This window comes from Podarcis bocagei (genome assembly GCF_964188305.1).
Source record: "Podarcis bocagei genome assembly, chromosome: 8".
NCBI lineage: Eukaryota > Metazoa > Chordata > Lepidosauria > Squamata > Lacertidae > Podarcis > Podarcis bocagei.
Window position 1 is genome coordinate 31,140,700 of NC_138133.1, and position 27,841 is coordinate 31,168,540.

The 27,841-nt window shown below is 43.2% G+C and overlaps 1 long non-coding RNA gene across 7 annotated transcripts in view; it reads left to right on the plus strand.

Annotated features, from left to right (window-relative positions):
• Positions 1 to 4,538, plus strand: part of LOC308593957 — a 38,949-nt gene extending 34,411 nt beyond the window's left edge. For 6 of the 7 annotated variants that reach the window (XR_014011140.1, XR_014011141.1, XR_014011142.1 and 3 more), the window contains 2 exons: positions 2,211 to 2,293; positions 2,985 to 4,538. This is a non-coding gene — a long non-coding RNA (uncharacterized lncRNA). Of the gene's footprint in view, positions 1 to 2,195; positions 2,294 to 2,984 lie in introns of all 7 variants that reach the window. The other variant, XR_014011145.1, reaches the window with a different exon arrangement.
• The last annotated feature ends 23,303 nt before the right edge of the window (positions 4,539 to 27,841 follow it).

The following is a 27,841-nucleotide window of genomic DNA, read 5'->3' on the forward strand; positions in this document are numbered from 1 at the left end:
ACCTGAACCAGAGCCTATCCACAACCTTACAAGTTGTGACGATTTGCTATGCGGCAGGCAAAACCCAAATGGCAACAGCCAATCAGCCACGTGGGGAAAATTCCTGCCGTGCCCCTGTCCCAACGACAGACGACACACGATGGCATAGCAAGGTCAAGCGCAACAAGCCCTAAAAGTAGGGAGAGGTGGGTGGGTGTTCTGAATGCATGCGCTGAAAGAGGAAGCTCTGGGTCACGTGCATGGGCATAAATAGGTTCCTTAAACCGTTTGGACTGCATCCCATTGGCCAGATTGTACCCAGCTTCGAGGGACCTACCAATCAGGTGTTGTGGCTGACCAATCGTACCCACCCACAACACAGGGTGTCGGTTTGCCAGGTCTCACTGCAATATGTGCCCTCTTTAAGGGAGGACCAGAATTGTGTAATTTCTTAGTCTGTTATGACTTGATTTTTTACTGCAGACTAAAGGTAATATGTTCAGCTAAATCCCAGGGTGGGTAGCTTCAAAATCATAAACACTCAAACCTTCGGCTAGTAGTAATTCTCTTTTAGCCTGACAACTTCATCCATAAAATGAGAAGAATAGTGGCCTATCTGAAAGGGTTGTTGTGAAAATACCGTATTTTTCGCACCATAGGACGCAGTTTTTCCGTCTTAAAAACTAAGGGGAAAAGTCTGTGTGTCCTATGGAGCGAATGCAGGGGGGGAGGCAAGCAGGAAAAGCCCCCATGAGCCACACGCAAGCTTCGCACGGCTCTTGCGGGCTTTTCCCAGGAGGGAGAAGGGACTGATGCGGCCAGTCAGTCCCTTCTCCCTCCTCTAGAAAAGCCTTGCGCAATCTCTCCAGCCGCGGGAGGCTGCGCAAGGCTAAAGAAGCCAACTTTTTAAAAATCTCTCTCTCTCTACCTCTTTCTTTTTTCGTCCTTTCTCCACCACCTTCTTTTCCTCTGGATCAGTGTTTTATCTAGATTAACATTTGGAGGGGGGTATTATAAAAAAAGAAACTTTGCAGGTTTTATTTTAGTATACAATAAAAACAGATTAAACAAAACACAAAGAAGGAAATAGCATAGAAGAAGAAGAGAAAAGGGAAAGATGGAGGATACAAAGCCATTTACCAGAGGTAGATCTTGCCTCACCTGGGAGCTTCTCTGGGCAGGAATTCCCTCGGCTTAAGTGGCGTGAGGGAAGAGTGGCAGGTAGGGGGGTACCTACCTAGACACTGAAGCCACATGTCTCTCCAATGAAAATTGGGAGTGGGCATTGTGTGAAGTGGCTGTGGATCTCCTGCCGCAGAAGTGTAGGACTGTATAGAGTTGGGAGGGCCACCCGGGAGTCATCTAGCCCAGCCCCCTCACAATGTAGGAATCACAGCTAAAGAACGCCAGGCAGATGGTCCCCCAACTGCTGCTTAAAAGCCTCCAGTGGTGGAGCCCCCCAACAACTTCCGAGGTCACAGAATTGCAGGGTTGGAAGGGAACCCCAGGAGTCATCTAGTCCAGCCCCGGTGGACAGCGGGCACGATCCATCCCATTGCACAAGGCTAAAGATGCTGCTCAAGGCTAAAGAGGAAGCGCGCAGCCTGTCCGTTGCTCTTTGGGGCTGGGGGGGGGAAAATAATATTTTTTTACTTGATTTCCCCCTCTAAAAACTAGGTGCGTCCTGTGGTCCGGTGTGTCCAATAGAGCGAAAAATACGGTAAATGAAGTAATATTGGTAAAGCAGTTAGTATGTTTAAAAATGTAAACAGAAATGATTATCGAGGGTCAGTACGGCCAAAGAAGAAAGGGTACAGGTAAATAAGGGGAAATAGGAGTGTATTGGCAAATGTATATGATTTTGAGATTGTGAACAAAAGAACAGGGAAACAAAGCCCTGCTCTTTCCTTTTGCAAAGCTGGGCTTAGTAACCATGAGGGCTTGATGCTTGATTTTAAAACCAGGGCTGTCATCCGAAGGAATCAACATTCTTTGCCAGATCTCAGATGGAATGGACTCTTCCGACTGTGCCTGTCACTCTGTAAATCTCTGCATCACATTCCATTTCCTCTCTGGCCCACTAATAAGACCAGCCGCAATGGTTGAGATGCAATGTTAGCTGCTGGAAATGCTTTAGGAAACATTGGCAGCATCTTTATTTTTAAACATGGCTCGCACTGTTTCTGCTAATTACATTGGCCATATTAATGGCACAGACTGTTCATTTTCAGGCAATGCTGAAAAGACTACCTAGAGAGGCGTTATTCTCCCCAGCACGGTGTCAGATGTCACCTGGTAGGATATTAAAACCAAGGTGAGATCGTGTTGAAAAATATTTTCTTTTACTGTACAGTAACTCATAGAGCACTGTTGAGTTCAAGAGAAATCCCTTTGCTGGAGAAACGTTATAGCAGGCTGCCAAAGGGGAGAGATTTTTCCACAGTTCACTGTTAGTGTAAGCCTTCACTACCACAAGACATGCTATCCTGGAATGAACGGCCCTTTTAATGAGAGCTGAAGTTCATCGTTTCATACCTCTGCTAAAAAGACAATCAAGTTAGAAAAGGGAAGCTTTGATACTCCTACCCTTGGCTTAATTTCTTTTTAACACAAGCACTAATTGGGTTTAAACAAACCAGGGTAGCACATAATAGATTTAACAGACTTTATTTCAGTGAGATGAGACCAAATTTGGTGTATTCAGAAAACACAGGCTCCCTGCTTTTATGAGGTAATTATGACTTAGTGTTTACTGTCTCCCTGATGAGGCTGTGGGCTGCTTTTAAAGTGGCTCTGGGATGAATCTCAGAAACACAATTTACAGTCAGTCCTTTTTGGCATGTAAAACACAAGGGGGGGCATCTCTATCATCTATCTATCTATCTATCTATCTATCTATCTATCTATCTATCTATCTATCTATCTATATCTGTCAATTTTTCTTCTGCATTTCTTCACTCTTGCTTTTCTCCAAAACAGTGCCAATAATTTTCTTTCTCCTATAGAAAACATTTGCTGCCTCATCAGGAACAGTTTTTTTTCTCCCTTCTGAAGGCAAGAGTTGTGAGGATGTGTGTAGAGGACAATATTTTCCCTTGCAGCAGATACTCAAGAGTTTACAAGGGTAAATTCCTCTTGCTTCCATTTAGAAGCAGCCATCAGCTGATAAAAGTGTGAAGGTTGGTTCCTTTGGCAGTAAACTCGCTGCTCCCTTTCATTCAGTTCCAGCTTCCATTGGAACGAAGTATATGGCTAGATGTCTTGGAATGTCTTCACAGTTGCTGCAGCAATGAAGGTCAACCTGACCTGCGCTACAGCTCAATGGCCTGAAAATATGTCTACATATAGCTTCAAGAAGCACAACACTGTTCTGTTCTTGCTTTTACTACATTGAACGACCGTGGAAACTTGGTGTGAACAGAGCAGGGCACTTGTAAGATAGGTTTGTCTAGATTTTCCCGGAAATATCCGGAATACCGCAGTCTGCAGCAGCGTCTGGGTGGAAGAAAAAAAGCTCAACAACTTTGGCAATGGTTTGAAATATGGCAAACCTATGTGAGACAACCAGAAGCAAATACCTGCAAATATTTGAAATGGGCACTATTTTCAACTGTTGCCCTTTCATTTTTGAAATTTCAGAAATTGAAGTGATTCCTGTCATTTGGTGAACAGATGTATGGAAAGAAGCACCTCTTTTGGATTGCAGCACATGTTCTACATGCCTTTGGCTCCCTTTTGCTCCAGAGTTGTGTCCTTAATCTTGTTTATTTTCTGTCCCACCAGGATTGCTTCACAACGCCTTCTGAGTTGGTATGCTCTGTCACCACAGGAAAAACCATCTGTGCTCCACACAGCACATCTCCCTTGTTCAACAATCCTGTGGAAATCACTTGTTATGTTGTCCAAAGTGCAAATGCAGAACTGGGCAATGGGCCTTTAAAGGGAGATCAGGGTAGGCTGCAGGTCCAGACCACCTAGCCCTCATAAGGCCTAGTGTGCTGCTGAGACAGCAGGTCTCTTGGGTGAGTTCTAGCCAGCACCTGTCCAGCATCTTGACATACCAAGGTGTGTCTGGTGTGATCTGGTCCTGCCTGTTGTGCCATGCCTTGCCTATTGTGATCTGACATAGCCTGTCTTGACTTTGCTCTATCACATATGACTCTGCTCTTCTGGATGTGACCCAGCTCATCCAGTAAGTGCCACATCTTAAACCAGCTGGGAGCCATGAGCCAATCTGGGCCAGGACAGGGCTATATTAAAATTTAAACCCACCATAATTGCTTGGGAGAAGAGAAACATCAGACCCTCCAAGTATCCCTATTTTCCAGGGACAGTCCCAGATTTACACAAGCTGTCCTGGTTTCTGATTTGATCCTTGAATGTCTCATTTTCCCTTAGAACGTCCCTATTTTCATTGGAGACATGTTAGAGGGTATGGAGTTATACAACCCTCAAGCCAAGGAGATAAGTAACTATACAACCTCTAGGAAACATCTGAAAGCAGTCCTGTTTAGGGTCATTTTTTATTTTTAATGTTTGTCATGTTTTTATATATGTTGGAAGCAGCCCAGACTGGCTGGGGCAAGCCAGTCAAATGGGTGGGGTATAAATAATAAAATTATTATTATTATGGAGTAGGACAGGAATAGGCAACCTAAGGCCTGGGGGGCCGGATGTGGCCCAACCACCTTCTCAATCCAGCCTGCAGACGGTCCAGGAATCAGCATGTTTTTACATGAGTAGAATGTGTACTTTTATTTAAAATGCATCTCTGGGTTGTTAACCTCAGCGTCCGGGCAGAACGATGTGGGTGGAGACATCCCTATTTTCATTGGAGAAATGTTGGAAGGTATGCAACGTGTCTGCTGTTTTTATGTTTTTTCTTTTACAAAGAAAACTCTGTAAAGTGCTGTGTGCACTATGATGGTACCAAATAAATAAAAGGTCATTATTGTTTATTATTTGAGGACGGGCCTCTACAGCATGCAGAAATTCCTGAGTTCAATCCCTGGCATCTCCAGGTTTGCATGGGGGAGAGCCGTGCCTGAAATCTTAGACAGCTGTTTCTGGTCGGTGTAAACAATACAGGACTCAATGAACCAAAGGTCCGACTCTGCATAAGGCAGCTTCCCGTGGCCCTGTGCAATTTTCACACCGAACGCTCAATACCAGTTTTGCACCTGCAATTTGAATGGAAAACCAGTAGATAGAATTTAGAGTGACTTATCTTGCATGAGAAACATTCTCATTTCCACCCAAACGGCATATGCAAGAAGGCACTTAACATTGTCCATGTAAATGTCCCAAGAACAGGCAACACAAGGCAAAGTCATACTTTCTGTCTTGGCAGCAGACATGAGGGGAAGAGTTTGTTTAACATTACATTTTTCTCCATGGGAATCATTTATGGGCTCATTCCCATGAATGAAAATGGTAACATCAGAAGCAGAGCAAAGAATCCTTCTTGACAGTCCTAATGTATCTCAGGGAACCCTATATGCTTGATGATGCTATTTGGAATTGGGAACGAAGATAAAATGAGTGACATGATCATTACTTGGGCTAGGCAGTGAAAAGGTATCCTAGAGTGAGCAAATGAGCAGGCAGAAGTAAAAGAGCCAAGGATGAAATGTTGAGACAGCCCACATGAGATTTAAAGCTGCCACCAGGGAGGAGAACAGGGACACTAGAGGAGACAAGTAGAAAATGCTAGAGAGGCCCTGGGACCTGCTTTGTAAAGGAGAGCAAAGGGAGGAAGTTATAACCCTTGCACTCAGACCAAGGAAGAGAAGGCATTTAACCAATTAAAATGAACTGTTGTTAACTATTATTTACCAATATGGGCACTGACCAATCTTCTCTGTCTCTGTGAAAAGGAACAAATTGTGCAGACAGATATTGCCTCAAAAAAATTCCATTTCATAAAATAATGCACTACAGGGTTTTTTATTTTAATAAAACGTGCTAGGCCATATCCACATATAGGATAAATGTGTGGGGAAAGGGGTAAGGAGAGAGGTATACTTTTCTTCACTAAATGCATCGGCATGCAGTATAGATAACAGGTACCCGGTGGGCTTGTATGCTCACTGTAGTAAAGTGACCTCTCTTCTGCTCTGAGTTGCTATACGTGGGTTTGCCTGCCTACAGGAAGTGCCCCTCCAACCCTTTTAGTCAAAATGTTCTCCCCTGATGGTTCACAAGCAGCGCTAGTGCACAGTACTGCTCTGAAACGGAGCACAAAGGGGTTTGGGAGAGGGATCTAGAGAGAGGCAGGGAGTACTTCTGGACTGTCGCTGTTTTTGGATGAGATTCATTGTTTGTGCAACAAACATTTGGATGAGATTCATTGTTTGTGCAACAAACTCACTTCACCAAGAAGACTGAACTTTTTGTGATAACAAAGGTGATGGGGAAAATGCTTTGGAAAGCATTTTGGTTTGGCATGATGTCATCTAGCTTCCCTGCAAAGAAATGCTCATTAAATAGCTAACACTGCCTAACCTCTATGCAAAGCTAATCTAGACGAATGCTTAAAAATCAGGTTGTCTGGAAGCACCCAGAAAGCGAAGGCACATTAATGAGTTTTTTCCCCCAGTATTTGATGCTTGAAGCTGTTGTTTCATGTTTGCTAGGATAACACAGTTGGTAGAGCATGAGACTTAATCTCAGGGTTGTAGGTTCGAGTCCTGTATTGCCGGGAGGTAGACTAGATGACCTTTGTGGTCGCTTCCAACTTTACAATTCTATGATTCTATGTTCCTTCACAGTAAGGCTGTTCTTGCCAGTATTACCCGATATGTCCTGTTTTATGAGGTGCCTGGGCTATGTGCTCCATGTCTGGCATCAACTCAGTCAGTGGGATGTCTAGGAGAAAACTTCCAGTGCTTGGGGCTGTGCTTTGCAATGCTGAATGGCTTTAAAAATATATATATTTGGTTTAAATTATGGTCTCCTAGCATGTGCGCACACTGAGTCCCTTGAGAGACTGGTGACATTTTGCTGCCACCCCTCTCTCCCCCTTCCTGACATGCTTGTATGCCAATGTCTGTGACACATAGATAATTTATGAAAACAGAGTAGATGCTTTTAAATAATTAAGTAATAGATAATGTGAGGGTTTTATTCCAGTGACGTACAATGGCTTTTGAGATAGGCCTGAGCCTGAGAAGGTTAGATTCTCACTTATTAGTAAAAAAAGAAGAGAAAAGCGAAAGGGGGGGGGGAGGAAACTGAGGGGAGCTACTCAACTTGCACAGTGTAATTAACTAAATCAAGGCCCTTAAAGCCTCCCTGCGTTTTTGCAGCATATGTACTTCATCACAGTCACATGATATCAGCAGCAGGCCTGTGGCAAAATGCCAGCTGATTGCCCCAGCCTAAATCACAAAGCGTCAGCACAGCCTATTCTCTCTAAATTACAGGGCAAACAACAACACAGGTAAAATTAGCCAAGGCACTAATTATACAGCACGAGTGTGTAAAGGCTATAGAATGATAAATGGCAAATGTGGAACATGTTGTGTCATATCATGTAATCTTTCTTGCCACAGTGCTGGGAAACAAAAGGGAGAATTGCGTCTTGTTTGTCTAACATGCCCTTGATGCAAATTAGAAATCCTTCCCAATTAAGATATCGTTAAATTTCCTTTGTTAACAAATTTTAAACAATGAATTAAGTGGTTGGGGTGATCATTGTTCATCTAACAAACAATTAACCCGATCTGAACCAGATTTTGAAGAAACCCAAGAGCCTCTCTTCCCCCAAGCTTCCTGCCTTTTCTTCTTCCTCCCTTTTACCCCCAAGCTCCTCTTGAAATGAGGCAGGGCATCTGGGAATGCTAACGCAGCACCTTCCAGACTAGAGCAAACTGTTCCTCAGAAGTGGGGCTGGAAATCCACGTGGGCCTAAATGGCATGTAACAGTTAAGAATGACTGCAGCTTCAGAAGAGCTCAGGCAAAGCCACAGAGGTTGTTGCTGCACCTCCTCAGATGCTCCACCACTTCTCTGTGGAAGAACTTCCATTTGCAGTGGAGTAACTGTTCAATGGGGTTGCCAGATTCTTTGTCGGAGCTTGCTCCGGTGCTTCAAACAACAGCTTAATCCACAGGCTGTAGTTTGGGTTCTTTTTGGTCAGTTGGCAACTCAGCTGCTCAACCTGATGTGCAGAGCCATCCTTGTCGTTCGGGGATGTCAGGTTGAGCATTTAGGGTGCCTTCGTAGAAGAAATATTTTGCCCACATAGTGACAGGGACAGGCTGAAACAATGAGGAGTGGTGGGAGGTTCCAGCCAGAAACAATAATAATATAAGCCATGTTTCAAAAAGATAAGCCATGTTATTAACTAAACCATTCTTATGTATGCCACTCTGTCATATTTTTGGACACAGGTGCATTTATTTAGGTGAATGAATAGGGCCCCAAAATAAAGGTTGTACACAGGGTTCTGCGGACAATAAATTCACCACTGCTCTCTTCTAGAGAGCCCTTGCCAGTCATAGAGGTGCTACTGGCCAGATGGGCAAAATAATCTAGAATCATAGAATCATAGAGTTGGAAGAGACCACAAGGGCCATCGAGTCCAACCCCCTGCCAAGCAGGAAACACCATCAGAGCACTCCTGACATATGGTTGTCAAGCCTCTGCTTAAAGACCTCCAAAGAAGGAGACTCCACCACACTCCTTGGCAGCAAATTCCACTGTCGAATAGCTCTTACTGTCAGATGTGTCTGGCTCTAGAATAGGGATGGTGAACCTGTGAGTTTCCAGATGTTATTGGACTCCAACTCCTATCATGCCTAGCCAACATGGGCAGTGGTCAGTAACATCTGGAGGGCATAGGTTGCCCAGCTCTGCCCTGGAACATATGAAACAACAGTAAAGAAGACTTACTCTGGTTACATGTGGAATTCACTTGCCCCACCATTGACTAACTATGACTTTTCTGCGCCATTAGGATATGGAAGTGGGGGAGGTTTTACATTTACTTTCATTTTCATTATTAGAGACCTTGCTTGTTTCACTGCTCGGGCATTAGAAGCACATTCATTTCATTAACCACATTTGGTTTTGTTTCCATATATAAATTTTATAAAACAATTTATGAAATAAATAAAATTAATTCACGGGTGTCGTGTTTTTTTTTTAACTTTCCCTGAGCTAATTTCAGAAGGCTGTTGAATCATGTGGTGAGCTTTCCTGGGAAAAATAAAAGGACTGTTGCCAGGATGAAGCCACCAAGAGGACCTACAGTGTCCCCTGAAAAGCGTCTGGGTGATAAATAGGTAACAAAAGCAAATTCAATTTGTTTTCATTTCTTCCTGATAGTGTTTTGTAATTAATAAAAATTGAACTGAGTAGAGGAAAGGATGCCTATTATCAGTGACCAAACAAGGGTTTCTGTCTTGTATGCAGAGTTACTCTGGCAAGAAATGTAAAATTAACAATTAGAAGAAGATTACTTCTGCCTGTGGACAAAACTTTTTCTCCTTATTGTCTGCTTAGTGGAACTGAAGTGAGACAATCAGATTAAGGGCTTCGTTCATTTACACTTTTTCTGATTAATCCCTCCTTCTTCCTGATTATTATTGACAACATCAGAGTGTACAATAACCTTAACCTGCTTAGCTTTCATGAATATAAATGTCTCTGTCCATCAATCACATTTGCATTTGCAAAATGTCCTTCGTACAAGGACTTAGGAACTGGAAGGCAATCAATAAACATAACATTGGTTAGTCTTGATTCAATGAAAAAATGACCAGCAGGTATTTCAGAATGCATGCCTTCGGACTAACACACACACCTATAGTTTGTGTGTGTGTGAAAATAAAAAAAGTGGGTCAGTGTGAATTGGAACGTCAGCAGATGAAGCATTCATTCAAAGTGGTTCACTGTGAACCTCGATCCGGCAAATGGCTATGTAGAGCAAATAAAAATCCCTCAGGCTCAACATTGCCTTAACAGTTCTGCCAGACTCTTATACGATTCCCTGAAAACACTGTTTGTCATGAAATGTCAGTGTTTCCCAGACTTCTGATGCACCCTTTTCCCTATGCAGTGGTAGAATAATAGAATCATAGAATCATAGAATCATAGAGTTGGAAGAGACCACAAGGGCCATCGAGTCCAACCCCCTGCCAAGCAGGAAACACCATCAGAGCACTCCTGACATATGGTTGTCAAGCCTCTGCTTAAAGACCTCCAAAGTAGGAGACTCCACCACACTCCTTGGCAGCAAATTCCACTGTCGAACAGCTCTTACTGTCAGGAAGTTCTTCCTAATGTTTAGGTGGAATCTTCTTTCTTGTAGTTTGGATCCATTGCTCCGTGTCCGCTTCTCTGGAGCAGCAGAAAACAACCTTTCTCCCTCCTCTATGTGACATCCTTTTATATATTTGAACATGGCTATCATATCACCCCTTAACCTTCTCTTCTCCAGGCTAAACATGCCCAGCTCCCTTAGCCGTTCCTCATAAGGCATCGTTTCCAGGCCTTTGACCATTTTGGTTGCCCTCCTCTGGACACGTTCCAGTTTGTCAGTGTCCTTCTTGAATTGTGGTGCCCAGAACTGGACACAGTACTCCAGGTGTGGTCTGACCAGAGCAGAATACAGTGGCACTATTACTTCCCTTGATCTAGATGCTATACTCCTATTGATGCAGCCCAGAATTGCATTGGCTTTTTTAGCTGCCGCGTCACACTGTTGGCTCATGTCAAGTTTGTGGTCAACCAAGACTCCTAGATCCTTTTCACATGTACTGCTCTCAAGCCAGGTGTCACCCATCTTGTATTTGTGCCTCTCATTTTTTTTGCCCAAGTGCAATACTTTACATTTCTCCCTGTTAAAATTCATTTTGTTTGTTTTTGCCCAGTTCTCTAATCTGTCAAGGTCGTTTTGAAGTGTGATCCTGTCCTCTGGGGTGTTAGCCACCCCTCCCAGTTTGGTGTCATCTGCAAATTTGATCAGGATGCCCTTGAGTCCATCATCCAAGTCGTTGATAAAGATGTTAAATAAGACCGGGCCCAAGACAGAACCCTGTGGCACCCCACTAGTCACTCTTCTCCAGGATGAAGAGGAACCATTGATGAGCACCCTTTGGGTTCGGTCAGTCAGCCAGTTACAAATCCACTGAGTGGTAGCAGAGTCAAGACCGCATTTTACCAGCTTCTTTACAAGAATATCATGGGGCACCTTGTCAAATGCCTTACTGAAATCAAGGTAGGCTATATCCACTGAGTTCCCTTCATCTACCAGGCTTGTAATTCTGTCAAAAAATGAGATCAGGTTAGTCTGACATGACTTATTTTTCAGAAATCCATGCTGACTATTGGTGATCACAGCATTCCTTTCTAGGTGCTCACAGACTGTTTGCTTAATGATCTGCTCCAGAATCTTCCCTGCTATTGATGTCAGACTGATTGGGCGGTAATTATTTGGGTCCTCTCTTTTCCCCTTTTTGAAAATAGGGACAACATTTGCCCTCCTCCAGTCTGCCGGGACTTCGCCTGTTCTCCAGGATTTCTCGAAGATGACTGCCAGTGGTTCTGAGATCACATCTGCCAGTTCTTTTAATACTCTTGGATGCAGTTCATCTGGCCCTGGAGACTTGAATACATCTAAACTAGTCTCCTTAGTTATTCTGGGCTGTGTTTCCTTTGCTGAATCATTTGCTCCAAATTCTTCAGGTCGGGCATTGTTTTCTTTATCGGAGAAGACTGAGGCAAAGAAGGCATTGAGGAGTTCAGCCCTTTCTGTGTCCCCTGTTTGCATTTCACCATCTTCTCCTCTGAGTGACCCCACTGTTTCTTTGTTCTTCCTTTTGCTACGAACATACCCATAAAAGCCTTTTTTGTTGCTTTTAACCTCTCTAGCAAGCCTGAGTTCATTCTGAGCTTTAGCTTTTCTGACTTTGTGTCTACACGTGCTGGCTATTTGTTTGAATTCCTCTTTGGTGGTTTCCCCCCTTTTCCATTTTTTGTACACATCCTTTTTTAATCTTAATTCAGTTAAAAGTTCTTTAGATAGCCACCCTGGCTTCTTTAGGCACCTTCCATGTTTCCGTCTCATTGGTATTGCTCTTACTATCTCCCTCTTAACAAACTCCCAGCCATCATGAACTCCCTTTCCTTTTAGTATTGCTGTCCATGGGATCTCACCCAGCACTTCCCTAAGTTTTATGAAGTCGGCTTTCTTAAAGTCAAGAAATTGAGTCCTAGTATGCTTGGCTGCTCCTTTCCGCTGTATAGTAAACTTCAGAAGAGCATGATCACTCGCGCCTAATGATCCTTCCACTTCTACCCCACTAACCAGGTCATCAACATTGGTTAGGACCAGATCTAAAATGGCTGTTCCTCTTGTTGCTTCTCTCACTTTCTGGACAATGAAGTTGTCTGCAAGGCCAGTGAGGAATCTGTTTGACCTTATGCTCTTGGCTGAGTTTGACGTCCAACAAATATCCGGGTAATTGAAGTCCCCCATTACTACTATCTCCCTTCCTTTTGCATGCTTGGCCATCTGTTCCAGGAAGGCATCATCTATGTCCTCCGTTTGGCTTGGGGATCTATAGTAAACTCCCACAATGAGGTCTCTGTTATTCTTCTCTCCCTTAATTTTGACCCAAATGCTCTCACATTGGCTTTGAGGTTCTAAATCTTGGATCTCTTCACAGGTATACACATCCCTGACATATAACGCCACTCCTCCTCCTTTCTTGTCTGGTCTGTTTCTCTGAAATAGATTGTATCCCCCCATTATTACATTCCAATCGTGGGACTTATCCCACCAGGTTTCAGTGATGCCTATTATGTCATATTTAGTTTGCTGTACCAAGAGCTCAAGCTCATCTTGTTTATTTCCCATGCTTTGCGCATTAGTGTACAGACATTGAAGTCCATTAATCATTCCCCCGTGTCTCTTATTTAAGGATTTTTTCCTCCCACCACTAGGTCCGCGTGCTGTTTGCTCCATTTGGTCTATGACATTTGGATGATCATCTTCATTAATTGATAGACTCCTACCTTCAGGAGCACTGTCTCCCTCCCCCACATTAGTCAGTTTAAAGCCCTCCTGATGAGGTTTCTGAGATTTTTGGCAAAAACATTCCTCCCAACCGTTGTGAGGTGCAGCCCATCACTTGCCAGAAGTCCATCTTCAAGAAACTGCAGTCCGTGATCTAAGAATCCAAACCGTTCCTGTTTACACCATTTGCGAAGCCAGCTGTTCACTTCCACTATTTTCCCCTCTCTCCCTGGGCCACGTCGTTCAACTAGGAGGACAGACGAGATGACAATTTGTGCATTTAGTTGCTTCAATTTCCTGCCGAGAGCCTCGTAGTCTCTTTTGATCTTCTGGAGGCTATTGCTTGCAGTGTCATTGGTTCCCACATGAACCAAGAGGAAGGGGTATTTGTCAGTGGGTTTTATGATTCCTTGCAGTCGTTCAGTTACATCTTGGATCTTAGCCCCAGGGAGACAGCACACTTCCCGAGACATCTTGTCAGGCCCACAGATCACTGCTTCTGTTCCCCTCAGTAGGGAATCCCCTATCACCACTACACGCCTCCTCTTGGGTTTGGTCGGGGTTCTTCCGTGAGCTGTCCATTCCAAGGTCGCCTGCACATTCCCTGAGGACTGACTTTGCTGCTCGTCTTCATATACCTGATCGACTGTAATGAGGGAGAGATCCTCAAATGGAGTCTGCTCTTCGTCTTCCATGCTAGGGGAGAGGACCTCAAAGCGATTGTGTATTTCTAAACAATCAGAGTGAACCCTGGGCCTCCTACTTCTTTGAGTCACGTTTCTCCATATATCTGGCTCCTGTGTTGATGAACTAGCCTCCTTCTCAGGGGAGTCCCCTGTCTCCTCCTTGGTGGGGACGGTGTGCTCTGTTGCTTCCAAGAAGAGCTCCAGCTCTCTAATTCTTTGGAGCGTAGCTACACGTTCCTCCAGTTGCTGGACTTTGTACCTTGGGTTAAGTACTTAATTCGTTCCGGAGGTCCGTTCTTAACCTGAAACTGTTCTTAACCTGAAGCACCACTTTAGCTAATGATGCCTCCCGCTGCCGCCACACCACTGGAGCATGATTTCTGTTCTCATTCTGAAGCAAAGTTCTTAATCCGAGGTACTATTTCTGGGTTAGCGGAGTCTGTAACCTGAAGCGTCTGTAACCTGAAGCGTATGTAACCCGAGGTACCACTGTATTAACATGAGATGCACATTTGAAGGCTTGGAGTGTGCAGAATGATGCACTACCTGCCCTCAGACAGAGGAGCCATCTGTTTTGTGTGGGTCTCTACTGTGATGTACCGTATTTTTTGCTCTATAAGACTCACCTTTTCCCTCCTAAAAAGTAAGGGGAAATGTGTGTGCGCCTTATGGAGCGAATGCAGGCTGCGCAGCTATCCCAGAAGCCAGAACAGCAAGAGGGATTGCTGCTTTCACTGCGCAGCGATCTCTCTTGCTGTTCTAGCTTCTAGGATTCAGATTATTTTTTTTCTTGTTTTCCTCCTCCAAAAACTAGGTGCGTCTTGTGGTCTGGTGCGTCTTATAGAGCAAAAAATACGGTATATCTGGACTGGAAGCAATTGAATGATCCAGTCCTCACACCAGATACAGGAACATCCTATCCCCTGCTGAAGACTGATTGGAAACAGCCTGGTTCACACAGTTTCCATGAGGGGCAGGGCAGGGCGGGAGGAGAAAACCATTTATACCTCCCTGGATCCCTTGTGCTAAATAGAGAGGTGCCTTATTTGAGGTCAGACTATTTGTTGTCCACTTAGCCCAGTGTTGTCTATTATGACCTCCAGCAGCTTCCCCCCATCACCTACTTCCTGATTCTTTTAACTCAGGGTTGGGGAATGTGTGGCTCTCAGGATATAGTTGGACTCCAACTCCCATCAGTCCCAGATAACATGGCCACAGTCAGGTATGATGGGAACTGTAATCCAACAACCTCTGAAGTGTTAGCAGAGTAGCTAAATTGCACCTAGGAAGCCAACACCCTGTGCAATATTGACTCTTCTTGAAATTAAAACAATGCCCAAACACTTGTTAAAACATTCAAAAAACCTTTCCTTGCAGAACATATGACTAAAGAAGAATATATGCAAAGTATCTACATTCACATACTTATGCAAGCATGGGCTTATTTTTTCTTAGTTGAAGATTACAGCTTCTTCCTTAAACCTTGAAACAAATGGAATAGGATACCTCCCATGTGACCAAATTTAACCAATCACACGAGAGTTACTGGAGAAAAATACAGAATTAAACACATAGTAATGCCTAGGACTTGCTGATCAGAAGGTCGGCGGTTCGAATCCCTGTGGCGGGGTGAGCTCCCGTTGCTCGGTCCCTGCTCCTGCCCACCTAGCAGTTCGAAAGCATGTCAAAGTGCAAGTAGATAAATAGGTACTGCTCTGTCGGGAAGGTAAACGGCGTTTCCGGGCGCTGCTGTGGTTCGCCAGAAGCGGCTTAGTCATGCTGCCCACATGACCCGGAAGCTGTACGCCGGCTCCCTTGGCCAATAAAATGAGATGAGCACTGCAACCCCAGAGTCGGTCACGACTGGACCTAATGGTCAGGGGTCCCTTTACCTTTACCTTTTAAATGCATTTAAGCATTCTCAGTTTTAGTAAATTAAATCGCTGTACTTAACATGGAGGGCCTCAGGTTCCCCATCCCTGGAATTACCAGAGACCGAATTTGGGATCTTCTGCAGGAAAGCGTTTACCACTGAAGTAGGTTCTTTCATCAAACTAGGAAGCACTTGCTTTTGTGAGGATGGATTATGACACACAGTTTCAGAATGGGTGCAGTATACCAGTACCACTCAGCTTATTTTTCAATGTTGCGTCCATTCACGGTGAAGAGCTTTCCCAGTGGATAATGCAACATGCATTCTCATTCACTCTTGGGTGGTTCCAGGAAAGAATTCACAAAAACAAAGAGACAGTTATTGCTTAAGTTAGCTTGACACCCTGACCTTAGCTGGGACTGCTGTGCCAACAAACAGAAATAAAAAGGTGCAAATTAAAACCAATTATTATCAACCTGAAGTGTGAGATGGAACTGTGAAATTCCTGGCTTTTATCAGCAAAACCCTCTGTGCTTTCCTAATAGCAAACTGTTTGGCAGCCAAAGACATTTGTAACATAAATAGTAAAAAGTTTCCTTTGTTTCTTTCCTTTTGTGCGGGAATAGAGAGAAGAGGAATTAGCCATTTAATTATTTAAAGAGCGTGGGAGAAGCAAAAAGACTGGGGGGGGGGGAGAGAGAGTGCTACTGTTTAAATTAGCAATTAGGAACTTCTCAGAGTATATATTTTAAAGAGAGAATATGCAAGCAGCATAATGTGCTTTTGAAGGTCTTGGCCTTTCTTAATTTAGCGTATGATATAGAGAAGCTGTAGAGCTCCGTCTTGCTTCTGCATTGGTTTCAGGATGCTGGAAGGCAGCAGACTGAGAATCAAATCAAAACAAAACAAACAAACCCACAAGATATGGGAAGAAGTAAAAGAACAAAGATATTAAAAAGCTTGGTGAGAAACTAAGTGAAATGATGGTTTGGGCAAAATGACAAGGTGTTGAGGACAACCAGAAATGGAAGCGAAATATTCATGTACAACAGAGTAAGAGAACATTTTCCATCCATCTTTATAGCATGTCCTGGAGTTGTGATCGTATGAAGAAAACTCCTATACATACTGAGACTCATTTGGCTGGAGGGAGCCATATGGGTGGGGCACCCATTTCTTTACACTGATGCAACATGCACCTAACTCTGGAACAGGGCTGTTCTCTGAATCAAGAAATGCACTTAGGGTTTTGTTTTGTTTTCTGTTTTCAAATGTCACATCACGAACAATGAATGTCCTTTCACAACCGCAACAGCCCGTTAAAATCTGATTTAATTAATATCCCACTGTTAATAAAACATGTTGATCAATCAAAGTCTCTTTCAGATCTAAGATGGTGGCATGGTCATGATCTGGACTATAAGATAATTATTCCCCTCCCCATCCCGAGCATTTCTGCAGATGCAAAGGTATGTCTAAGGTCTTTCTTGTTCAGGATCATGGATGGAAAAAGTGGATAGAGAGAAGTTTTTCTTCCTTTCTCATAATACTAGGACCTGCGACCATGCAATGATACTGAATGTTGGAAGTTTCAGGACAGACAAACGGAAGTATTTATTCACATAACACATAGTTACACTATGGAATTCGCAACCACAAATAGTAATGGCCACCAGCTTTGACGGCTATAAAAGGAGCTTAGACAAAGTCCTAGAGGATAAAGCTATCAATGGCTATTAGTTATTTTTCTACTTGTAGTGTTACAGACAGAAAGCTTCTGAATACCAGTTAATGGGATGCCACAATGGGGAAAGCACTGTTGCCCTAAGGTTCTGCTTGTAGCCTTCCCAAGGGCATTTTTTCAGCCACTGTAAGAATTCAGGTTCCTATTAAAGGATTGGGCCCATTCTCCTCTGGCCCCCTTCTACATTTCTGTAGACCTGTTGTAATTATTTGAAGATTTTCTGGTGTTTGAGTGTCAGATAATTAGAAATGAGGTGAGAAAATGCAGAGGGGACTTTGAAATCCTTTTGTGCTGCCTGCACTCCAGCAGAGCTGTGCCATTTTTGGGGGGGGGGGGTTTAAGCCTTTGTAATTTCATTCCTCTTATTCAAATGATCCCATAAGCCACTTTTAAGAAATGGTTCAAATGTCAAAATTTGGAGCAGATCCATAGGGTGCCTGTAACAATTTTGGGCAAATGGAAAAGGCTGCTTTGCAGGGTGAGGAGTAGGGAGTACAGACAGTTAATCAAGAGGATGAAAAAGATTTGTTGCAAAGTTATTAGAAATCAGCCCTCCGACCTAAACCTACTTGAACTTTATTCTGGACATTTTAATGGTGATAACAATGTTGAGGCAACTTCTGTCTTGGCTTGCTGCCAAGCCCATCCACATCGTCTGCAAATAAGGTGAACCTTGCCTGACACACAAGTAGCAGCAGTTGGTTGAACAAAAGTGTAAAGATTTGTTTTTAAAGGCAAAAATGGGCTGTACTGAAACACTTTTTTAATAAAATCATTTTGGTTATTCACTTGGCAATGTCTTGTGAACTTTGCGTTTGCAGGCTCTTTCCCAACTTTAAAGAACATTTTTTACCTTCTTCATTCCAGTGATGGTCAAGACCTGGGCTGTCACCGATGAATGCTGCTTCAATACCAGTTACAGGTAGGTAGCCGTGTTGGTCTGCCATAGTCAAAATAAAAAAATTCCTTCCAGTAGCACCTTAAAGACCAACTAAGTTAGTTCTTGGTATGAGCTTTTGTGTGCATGCACACTTCTTCAGATACACTCATCTGAAGAAGTGTGCATGCACACGAAAGCTCATACCAAGAACTAACTTAGTTGGTCTTTAAGGTGCTACTGGAAGGAATTTTTTTATTTTGCTTCAATACCAGTCTCCCTTCTGAATAGCAGGGCTGAGCCTATAATGAAGTGGAATGAGACATTTGTCTCAAGTGACAGGCATAGGAGTGGAAGATTAGTGTCCCCTTGTTTCCCCCAACACACACTGATATGCAGCAGGGGTACCATGAGTTCCAGGGCACCCTTGAAGTCTTCTCCTAGCACTCACGAAGCCTGTGAGCCCAGCCACTCACTGCCCTCTTGGTCATGAACTGGTGATGGTGCTTACTCTGAGGGACAGCTCAGTCGGTAGAGCATGAGATTCCTAATCTCAGTGTTGTGGGTTCAACATCAGCCTTCAGTGCACCTTAGGGCAGCATACTAGTTTAGTGGGTTCTGGGGGAGTTAGTAGGTTGCTGCTGCTCTTGGCTGTGCCATCAGAAGCTGCCATTTGAGGTAGCCACCTTGTAGTCTACTGGTAGAGCCGGCCCTGAGAGAGACACCTACAACCGTGTAGCCTAGCTAAAATACCGCCCCATGTGACTGCTCTGATAATTGGTTTATCTGCTCTAGAAGTGCAGGAGTACGATAAACCAGTTGTTTTCAGCATAGGTCTTTAATATTTTACTCCTCCTGTCAGGAAGCAAATAAACAAAGATGACTCGAATATGATAATAAAATGAATTCAGAATGCACAGATGCACAAACAATTTACATAAGCAGAATGGGAAAATAAATCCTGAATTCAAGCAAACAAAATACTCCAGAGAAATATAAAATGGCAGCGCGTGTGTGTGTTTGTGTATACACATAGTACATTTGAAATATAACTCAGTATGAACACTGAAAAAGTAATTAAATATGGCCTATTTTGTATGCTGAACCAGAAATGTTGGCTTTTCAAAATTGAAAAGAGGATGTAATGGTTTGCTGAACAGCACCTGTGGACACTGAAGAGTGTGGCCTGTTCTGCGAAAGGAAATGGTCAAATGTGTATGGGGAGAGAAAAACAAAAGGAAGGCTTATTGCTGTAACTAATATGCAACCACAGGACCACCGTGCCAGAGGTAACACACACACAAAATTACAAGGACACTGAGCAAATTTGTTAGCTACACCAGCTCAAAGTTATTTATTACCAGTGTTTTCTGAAATCTTGGCCAAAAGCACTTAAGGCACATATTTCCGTCTCTAGTTAGGTGGTCCTGGAAGCTCAGCTTCACATTTGGAGTTATGAAAAAATATATATATGCAAGAGGACAGAGCAAAACAAACAGATACCACAAAAGAAAGGCATGGATATTATGTTTTGCTCGGTCCTCTTGTTTAGAGAAATAAGCATATTTGCACTTTAAAAACTGGCCTGGCCTGTCCTGTTTCCAAAATGTAATAGCATTCTGGTGACTCAGCATATGTCATTATGCAATCTGCTTTCTTTCTCCTGCTAATCCTTGAGTCGTCAGAGTTAGGAATGGTGCTTTGGAAAGGAAAAGAGGTTCCTTTCCCCTGAAAAGTGAAGCTGTGGCTGTACCTTAAGACTTAATCCTGTGAGCTACTTTTCAACAACACCAGCTCATAGGATCCTGCGTAAAGAGAATCCTGCTACTGGCACAAAGGCATAATTTGCACCGCTTCCCCGGTGCTGGGAACTGATCCAGGCATTTCCCCAGCTGCTGTGCTGCACACGGAGCTTACTTTGGCTTTTGTTAAATCCAGGGAATTTTGCAGTGGCCTCTCACACAACACCCCAAGAGCCTATATTGTATGTAACATATATCAAAGGTACCAAGATGTCTCTGATTACCAGAATATACCTCCCCGTTTAAAAGAGTACAGTTCTCTAGAAGCCCATAGGATGGGTATTACATACACACTCCAGACAGCTGCAGCTCGTTTTACCTTGTTTATCTTTGAAATATAAATGTACTAGAACAAAACCAGAAAAGGCAAACCGGCAATCTGGAATATTGCCTCTGATTATTGTTTTCATAATGCTCTAACAGCTGGGACAACTTTCTTTAAGAGCTCCAGGGCATATACAGAGCTCATTTTTGCAAGAAAAGGCCTCTCGTTCACTTCAGTGTCAAGACAGTGTTGCTTGCATGCAAGCTCCATGCACAACATGATTTCCTCAGCGAACCACTGGAGCAGGAATTTTCATATGCAAATACCAGTATATTTTCGGTTCTTTCGTTGCAGGGGGAAGAGGAGCCACTGACTATTGAAGCCATGCTGCCACAGGGTTCAACCCCTGGCTCCTCCCAATGTCCTGACATCATGGTATGATAGCGTGCATTGCTTGTACAAATCCCACCCCCACCCCGTCTCCCTTGCAAGTTGGCGCCTCTACGGCGATCTTACGGTAGGCAAATACATTCCTTTTCTCCCCTGGCTTTTGGCTAATTAAACAATCTACAGCCTTTTAAACTGTGGGGTGGGATATTGTTTTCATCATAATGTTACGTATTTTTGTGTTTTTATATTGTAAACTGCCCTGCGATCCTCGGGTGGTGGGCAGTAGAGAAATTAAATAAATAAAATTATGTATAAAACCATATATCCGAAAGGCACCACAGTCTGCAGTGAGCTTAATTCCAAGGAAACCCTGGCTAAGCGCCAAAACCCCAAAATCTCTCACCGCTCAGACATTGGGCTGCATGCACCAGAGTGCCCACGTTAATGACATCTTTAAGGAGCACCTCACCACCTTACCAGACAGTATATTTCTAGAATAAGGTAAATAGGAACAGCTTGAGCATATGGAATTGCAAGGAATAAATGTGCTTGGGCTCTGTAGAACATTTAACTGCTCATTATCTCTCTCCTCTTTTTTTACACACACACACACACACAAACCTCTTTTCCAATTTGCACTTATGTTCACAGGATCTGCTTTTTCATCTTACAACAAATGATGGCTTCTGGAACCAAGATTAAAACAAGTACCAGCAAGTGGAAAGTCTCCTAATGAGGCCTAATTGTTATTTAACTGAAAACCTATGTATAACCTATTCCCTGTCCCCCCACCCCCACCCCCCAAAAAGATCATTTAATTCCACAAAACATTAATTACATCCTGTCATACAAATGTCTACAAGATACACGCTGCTGCAAAAAGGAATTAAATAAGAGCCATGTTAACAAGGTTTTTAAAAAGTGCTTTCTGTTTCCACCCACCTACTCACCCGCCCCACACCTTTGAAAACACTCAATTTGGAAATTTGCTTTGCTAGGATTTACATACGCAGGTCTGGCAACTCTGTCATATTTACTGGAAGCATGACAAATGAAATGTTGAAGTTCTCTCGCAGAAAACAAACTGTTTGCAAACATAGCTGCTCCAGGGAAATGAACAATTTCCATCTCCCTGGCCTGATGCAAGGTGATCTGAGTAGACTAAGACTGCTCAGGTAATTAAACTGGACCAAATTAACAGCAGGATTAACAGCCCGTGGGTTGTATCCAGCTAAATGATATCTAGAACAGACTCATGGCAATTAATAAACCTAAGTTAGTCATGTCCACTAATTTTAATGGGTTTACTCTGAGTAGGATTAACATTGGCTAGGACCCCATGATTTCAGCAACCCACAGCTTCTTGCATATTGCATTTAGGGTGGTTTCTTCACATACCTGGAAATGGTCTCTGGCTTCATATACTATAGGGGGGTGATATTACACATTTTATATATATCACCACAATCCTCAGCTTCAGAAAGACAAAATTCAAAACTTGGTTGCATATGGGAGGGGCGGAATTTGTGGAGCTGCTACAAGGTGTGGCTTGCAGGAGGGTGATTATGTTGTGAGGCAAAAATGACTTATCTTCTCAGTTTATGCCAATAAAACTCAGAAACAAGAGGAGTTAGGAGTCTATTGTTGTTTATTGCTAGGCAATAGGTTACAGTTGAATTGTTTCGCAAAACTGCAACCCCGCTCAAGGGTCCGGGTGGTGGTATTTATAACATTTCAAACAAAGGATTTCAATTTTCACCAATCACGTACATCATTGCCTCGTTTCATGTTTAATACACATGCGCAATAAGCGTTAGCAATTTCTGCTGATTCAGCTCTGATTCCCAGCGCTTTCTGTTAAACTTCTAATTTCTGTTACATTGTGTTAGTATGCATGTTGGGAACCTGTGTTACGCGTAGCCATTTGCACCATGTATCAATTTATGTTGTAGCTTATGATCTGTATCTTTGTGATTCACATATTAGTTGCACTTCTGCCCCAATGGGGGGCAGCAACTTGCAAAATCATCAGTTTCATAAAGCAACAGGTTACCATAGCTTCTCTATTAGAAGCACACTGAAGGATTTATAGGGGTTCACATTATCATATTTATTGTGGCCCTTTGGGCCACCACCAGAGTTACACAAGACAGGGCCTTCACAGTGCTGGCCCCTCAACTTCCTTAGAGAAATATGATTGTTTCTGCCTTTAGTTCTGTTGCCACAAATGACTTCTGCACATGCGATGTAGCTTCCTCTCCCTCTCCTGTCTCCTCCAGCTGCCCTGCGTGCAGTTCAAAGCCAGTTCCACTACTCTGGGGATCTTCTGGAGCACCCTTTGAGAGTGTGTAGAGGGAGGAGAGGAAACCGAAGCCCTGTTGCTCCAGTGGAACGTTGTTGGCACAGCACGAGATACAACCCAATGTTTATAACTGGCCAGGTTAAACAAGAGACAATTATGATGACTCAGCCCTTCAGATTCTTAACTCCACAACCAGGGCAATCCAAGGGAGACTGACTGGAAGCAGTTTCTCTAATTGTAGCTTGTTTAGTTTGACCGTTTTAATGGCCAACCTAGTCTGACTTGGCTCCCTTTAGAGCTCTTGCACCTCAGAAACAGCTAAATGGGCTGTCGTTTTCCTTTGTTTTCACTTTGTTTGGTGGAGAAATTTCTGTCTGAATCAGATAATGCCTTTATTGCTTTCAGCAAGGATAATAAAATAGTACAAAGTTAAGGCATAAATGGCAGAATACTGTTATAGAGTCATGCAGAATCCCCACCAGCTAGGAATTGGACCTCTTGAATATCTTGCCGGCTACAGGTTTTGAGGTATTTGGAAAAGAGGCCCTTCCTGACTGGGCCCAACACACAGTGAGTTTGGGGGATTTTGCTTGTTTTTACTGAGTTTTCTAAATTATTGATTTGCTGGCCACATCAAGTCTGTTCAGAGGTGGCATAGAATATTTTAAATAAGAAAGAAAGAAAGAAAGAAAGAAAGAAAGAAAGAAAGATAACTTTGTGCAGCTGCCCAATTTCTTGCCCTCTCCATTTCAGCCCAACTCACAGAGAATGACCTGTTATTCACAGTGTTTCTGGCTCCTGCAGAATTTAACACGTCCTTTAAGTTCCCCTGCTACTGATGCTTCCCATCCTGAGATTTGCAAAGACTGTTAACATAATAGGAACCAGTTGTGAAATTGGATGGGTAGAGAATTAACACTAACAGCCCTTTTCTATGCGAATTGACTGAAAGTAAATTCCACTGCGTTCCATGGGACTTACTTACTCCTCTCCCTTGCTTTTAGCTGCTGAGATATATTTTAGGATCTACCTTTCTTCTCCGTTTTAAATAGATTTTTTTGTGTTGTATTGTGGCTTTGTTTTATTTGATTCTCAACTGTACCACTGTTTTGTTGTAATCTGCCCAGGGCCTTTATGATGAAGGGTAGGTAATAAGCCCTATAAATAAATAACAAATAATAAGTGAGCAAAGGGTTGCACACTTGACGGGGAAAAAACATTTTAGCCATAAGGACATAAGATGAGTCTGCTGGATCAGGCCTCACAGCAGCCAACCAGATGCCTTTGGGAAGCCTGCAAACAGGACCGGGGTGCAACAGCACTCACCACCATTTCTGATTCCCAACCAATGGTATTCAGAAACATACTGCCATCAACAGTGAAACATAACCATCAAGGTTAGTAGCCACTGATAGCCTTGTCCTCCACAAATGTCTTTTAAAGCCACCCAAGATGGCGGTCATCCCTGCCTCTCATGGCAGCAAATCCAATAATTCAACTATGCACCTTATGAAAAGCTATTTTCCTTTGTCTGCCCTGGTTATCCTCCACCATTCTGCGTCACTGGATGTCCCCGAGATCTCGTGTCACGCGAGAAGGAGGAAAACTTCTCTTTGTCCAATTTCTCCATATGGAGCCTTATTTTGTACACAATTCGTTACTCAAGCTTAGAGGTAGGAGTGGGGCAGAGATAAATTAAGCCTGTATAAAGTGATGCTACCACTGCTCTGGGAGCTCAAAGGAAAACAAATAACTTGCATATCATTGACATGTTGTGGCTCTCCACCTGGATGCTCTTGAAACTATTTCAGGTTCACTAGAAAGTATTCCTAGGGGTGACAGAAATCAGAACAGCAACCTATTCCGTTTCAGGAACTTTCAGCTCAACTTAATTAAACACAGGTGCAGGCAAGATACAACAATGCCCCATCTTTTGCATGTTCCTAAGCACTTCCCAGCATTCGAATAAATCTATGTTCAAAATGCCTTCAGAATTATCTGATGGGGAAATGTCATGCTGGGCAAAGGAATCGTCTGAAAAGGTATGCACAAAATATGTGTATCTCTTCCCTAGGGGATATCTTCGCCTGATGCTCATTACCTGATTTGTTTCCCTGCGATGAACTCCCAGTTCACCGAGGCTGTCCTCTGAGCATGTGCAACAGCTGCCTGAAATGTACACACCACAGCTTAACCGCTGCCTTCTTTTGCAATTGGGTGAAAGTTGATTCGAGGGAAAGCGCAACAAGCAAGAGTTCTTCTCAAGAATCTACAGGATACCTATGGATTGTGGCTAATGTCATGTGTTGAACACCACTGGGGGGGGGGAGCCAGAGTAACCAGGAACAGGTACACAGCCAGGAATATAATAATTGCCCTGCCAGAACATATCAAGAGTTAGTCTATTTCAGTACTCCAGCAGTGGCCAGTTATATGCTGGGGAAAGCTCAGAGACGGGACATATTCACCCCCAACATCCAGCACAGAAAGGTATAATGCTCTAATCATGAATGCTCAATTTGGCGTGTCATGGCTAATATTCTTTGATAGATCTGTCTTCTGTTGCATCCCAGGCCGCTTTGGCAATATGTGATTCTGGAAAATCACATGGCATGCTTTAGACCCTCCTATATGAACTGCCTGATTCTGATGTTATCAGACAGATGAGCATGAGCAAGGATGTGGATCAACAACCACCCCACTTCTGAAAAGTAAGAATTGAAGGGTGTCCATCCAAGGCTGCTATGAGATGTTTTATGTACAGGAAGAAAGACAATAAAACATCTGGAGTCAGATTACACAGGCTGCTTAGTCTTTTTGAAAGTACATTTTCATCAAGACGTTATTGTTTTTTAGTATCAGCATAAATATTTCTTTATCCTGCAACTGCTAATTATATCAACATAAACTTAATTTGTAGTGATAATCACAGGGCTAATTTTGTACTGCTGCCAAACCTCATAACCAACACTTTGAGGCATCATGTAAATCCAGCCATTAGCAATCACGTAAATGCTCCCATTACCCATTACTGATATTGGCTAAAGAACTTTTTAATTGACTTCTTAAAATTTATGGCAGATGGTGCAGCCTGTGAGCTCGGATCCAGAGAGCTTTTTTTCATTATTCTTTGGCTTGTAAGTGTTTGGATGCCAGACATTGCATGTTGCACAATGCAATGTTTTAGGCTCAACACAAAATGAGACTTTGGAATCGGTAATATGAATCTGTAGCATGTGAAACAGAACCTCTTACCATCGGCACTCTGTTTTAAAAAACATTAATGCAAAACATAGTATGGATGAAATACATCTCACAGCTCTCTATCGGAATAAACACGACTAGTTCGTTGGCTTGGGAATGCTTTGCACAAAACCTCATTTAAAGATTATGAGATGTTCTTCTGATCATTGCCACAACACCTTTACTCACTTACATCTGGCTCCATGAGTCAATTTCTCTCCTTATTCCCCCCCCACACTCCCCCCCACACATATCCAGAGGCATAAATGGGATGAAGGACCCCTTTGTGCTGCACTAGCTTCCAATACGGTTTTGCACACTTTCCCCTGGCACCAGGATAATTGGCTTCAGGCACACATACACAATGAGGCCAGGCAAGCCGAGAAAGGCGAGCTGATGCCGGAAAACAAGGCTGCGCTGCAACCAAGTTACTGCTATTTCCCGCCCGCCTGGTAAATGGATTAAAATGCAAGTTTTTAGTCGGAAATATTTTGAGATGTGGTATATGTACCCATGCATGGGTTGTGCAAAATAGCTGCCAGTTGCACCCTTCAAAGGTATAGGGAATTGGCCATAGGAGGGGAGAGCCAGTTGGAGTGTTATTAGACTGGGAGTGGGATGCTCTAGGTTCAAATTCCTTTGTGGCCACAACGCGCAATGATTGAGCCATTGGTCAGGCCATTGCCATCTCTTGGCTTAACCTACCACACTGTATGGACACAATGTGGCAGGAGGAAGAACCCACCAACTTCACCTTGAAGTCCTTGGAGGAAGGTTGAGGTAAACATGTACTACATAAAGTTATTCAAGTTAATTCTGACTTGGTTATTTTTTATAAGCATGTTGACTAAGAAGTTCTGGCCTCATGAAGCATGGACACCCTGAGTGGCATCAGGCAAGTCATTAGCTCTCACCCTCACTAAAGTGACTAATTTTGCAGTGGCTAACTTTGCGAGGATTACTTATCAATGTACACAAAGCTCTTTGGGTTTTCAAAGTGCTCTTGTTTTATTTTTACACCACCAGGGGTGCCCATCTCGCCCTAAGGATCGTGGGAGCCTGCAGCTGCAACATGGACGTGCAGCATCACATGCTGCGTGTGATGTCACTTCCTGCCTCATCAGGATTCCCATTATCTGGGACTAGAGCTACAACCCTGAATTCAGTTAATGGGGAGCAAATCCCACTGGACACATGGGGGCTTACTACTGAGTAAATATGCTTAGAAGTGTGCTGTAAATATGGCAGTAAAATAATGCTCTGAACAAAGAAAAAATGGGCATTTTCAGAGAACCTATTGAGCACCTTGATTTGTTTGCAAGGAGGCTAGACAATGTTAAATAATAATATACATAATATACTATAATATAAAAACACAGTGAGACAGCAGACATTAAAAACTTACTGATACAGGGCTGCCTTCAGATCAGGCAAAGCAAGTGTTTCCCCACAGTTTATGCATTTCCCCAAACTCTTTCCTTATTGCTAAATAAAAAAAATTAAAAAAAATCAAATTTTTGCAGAAGTGGGTTTGTTGTGCAAAACCTCGCAGTTGGCTTTAACCTGAATTTGCTGATACGAGGTTGAATCCCACCCAAAAATAGTGACAGTCTGGAGGTACGCAGTGTCTGATAGTTGTGAATCCTTCAACTGCTGC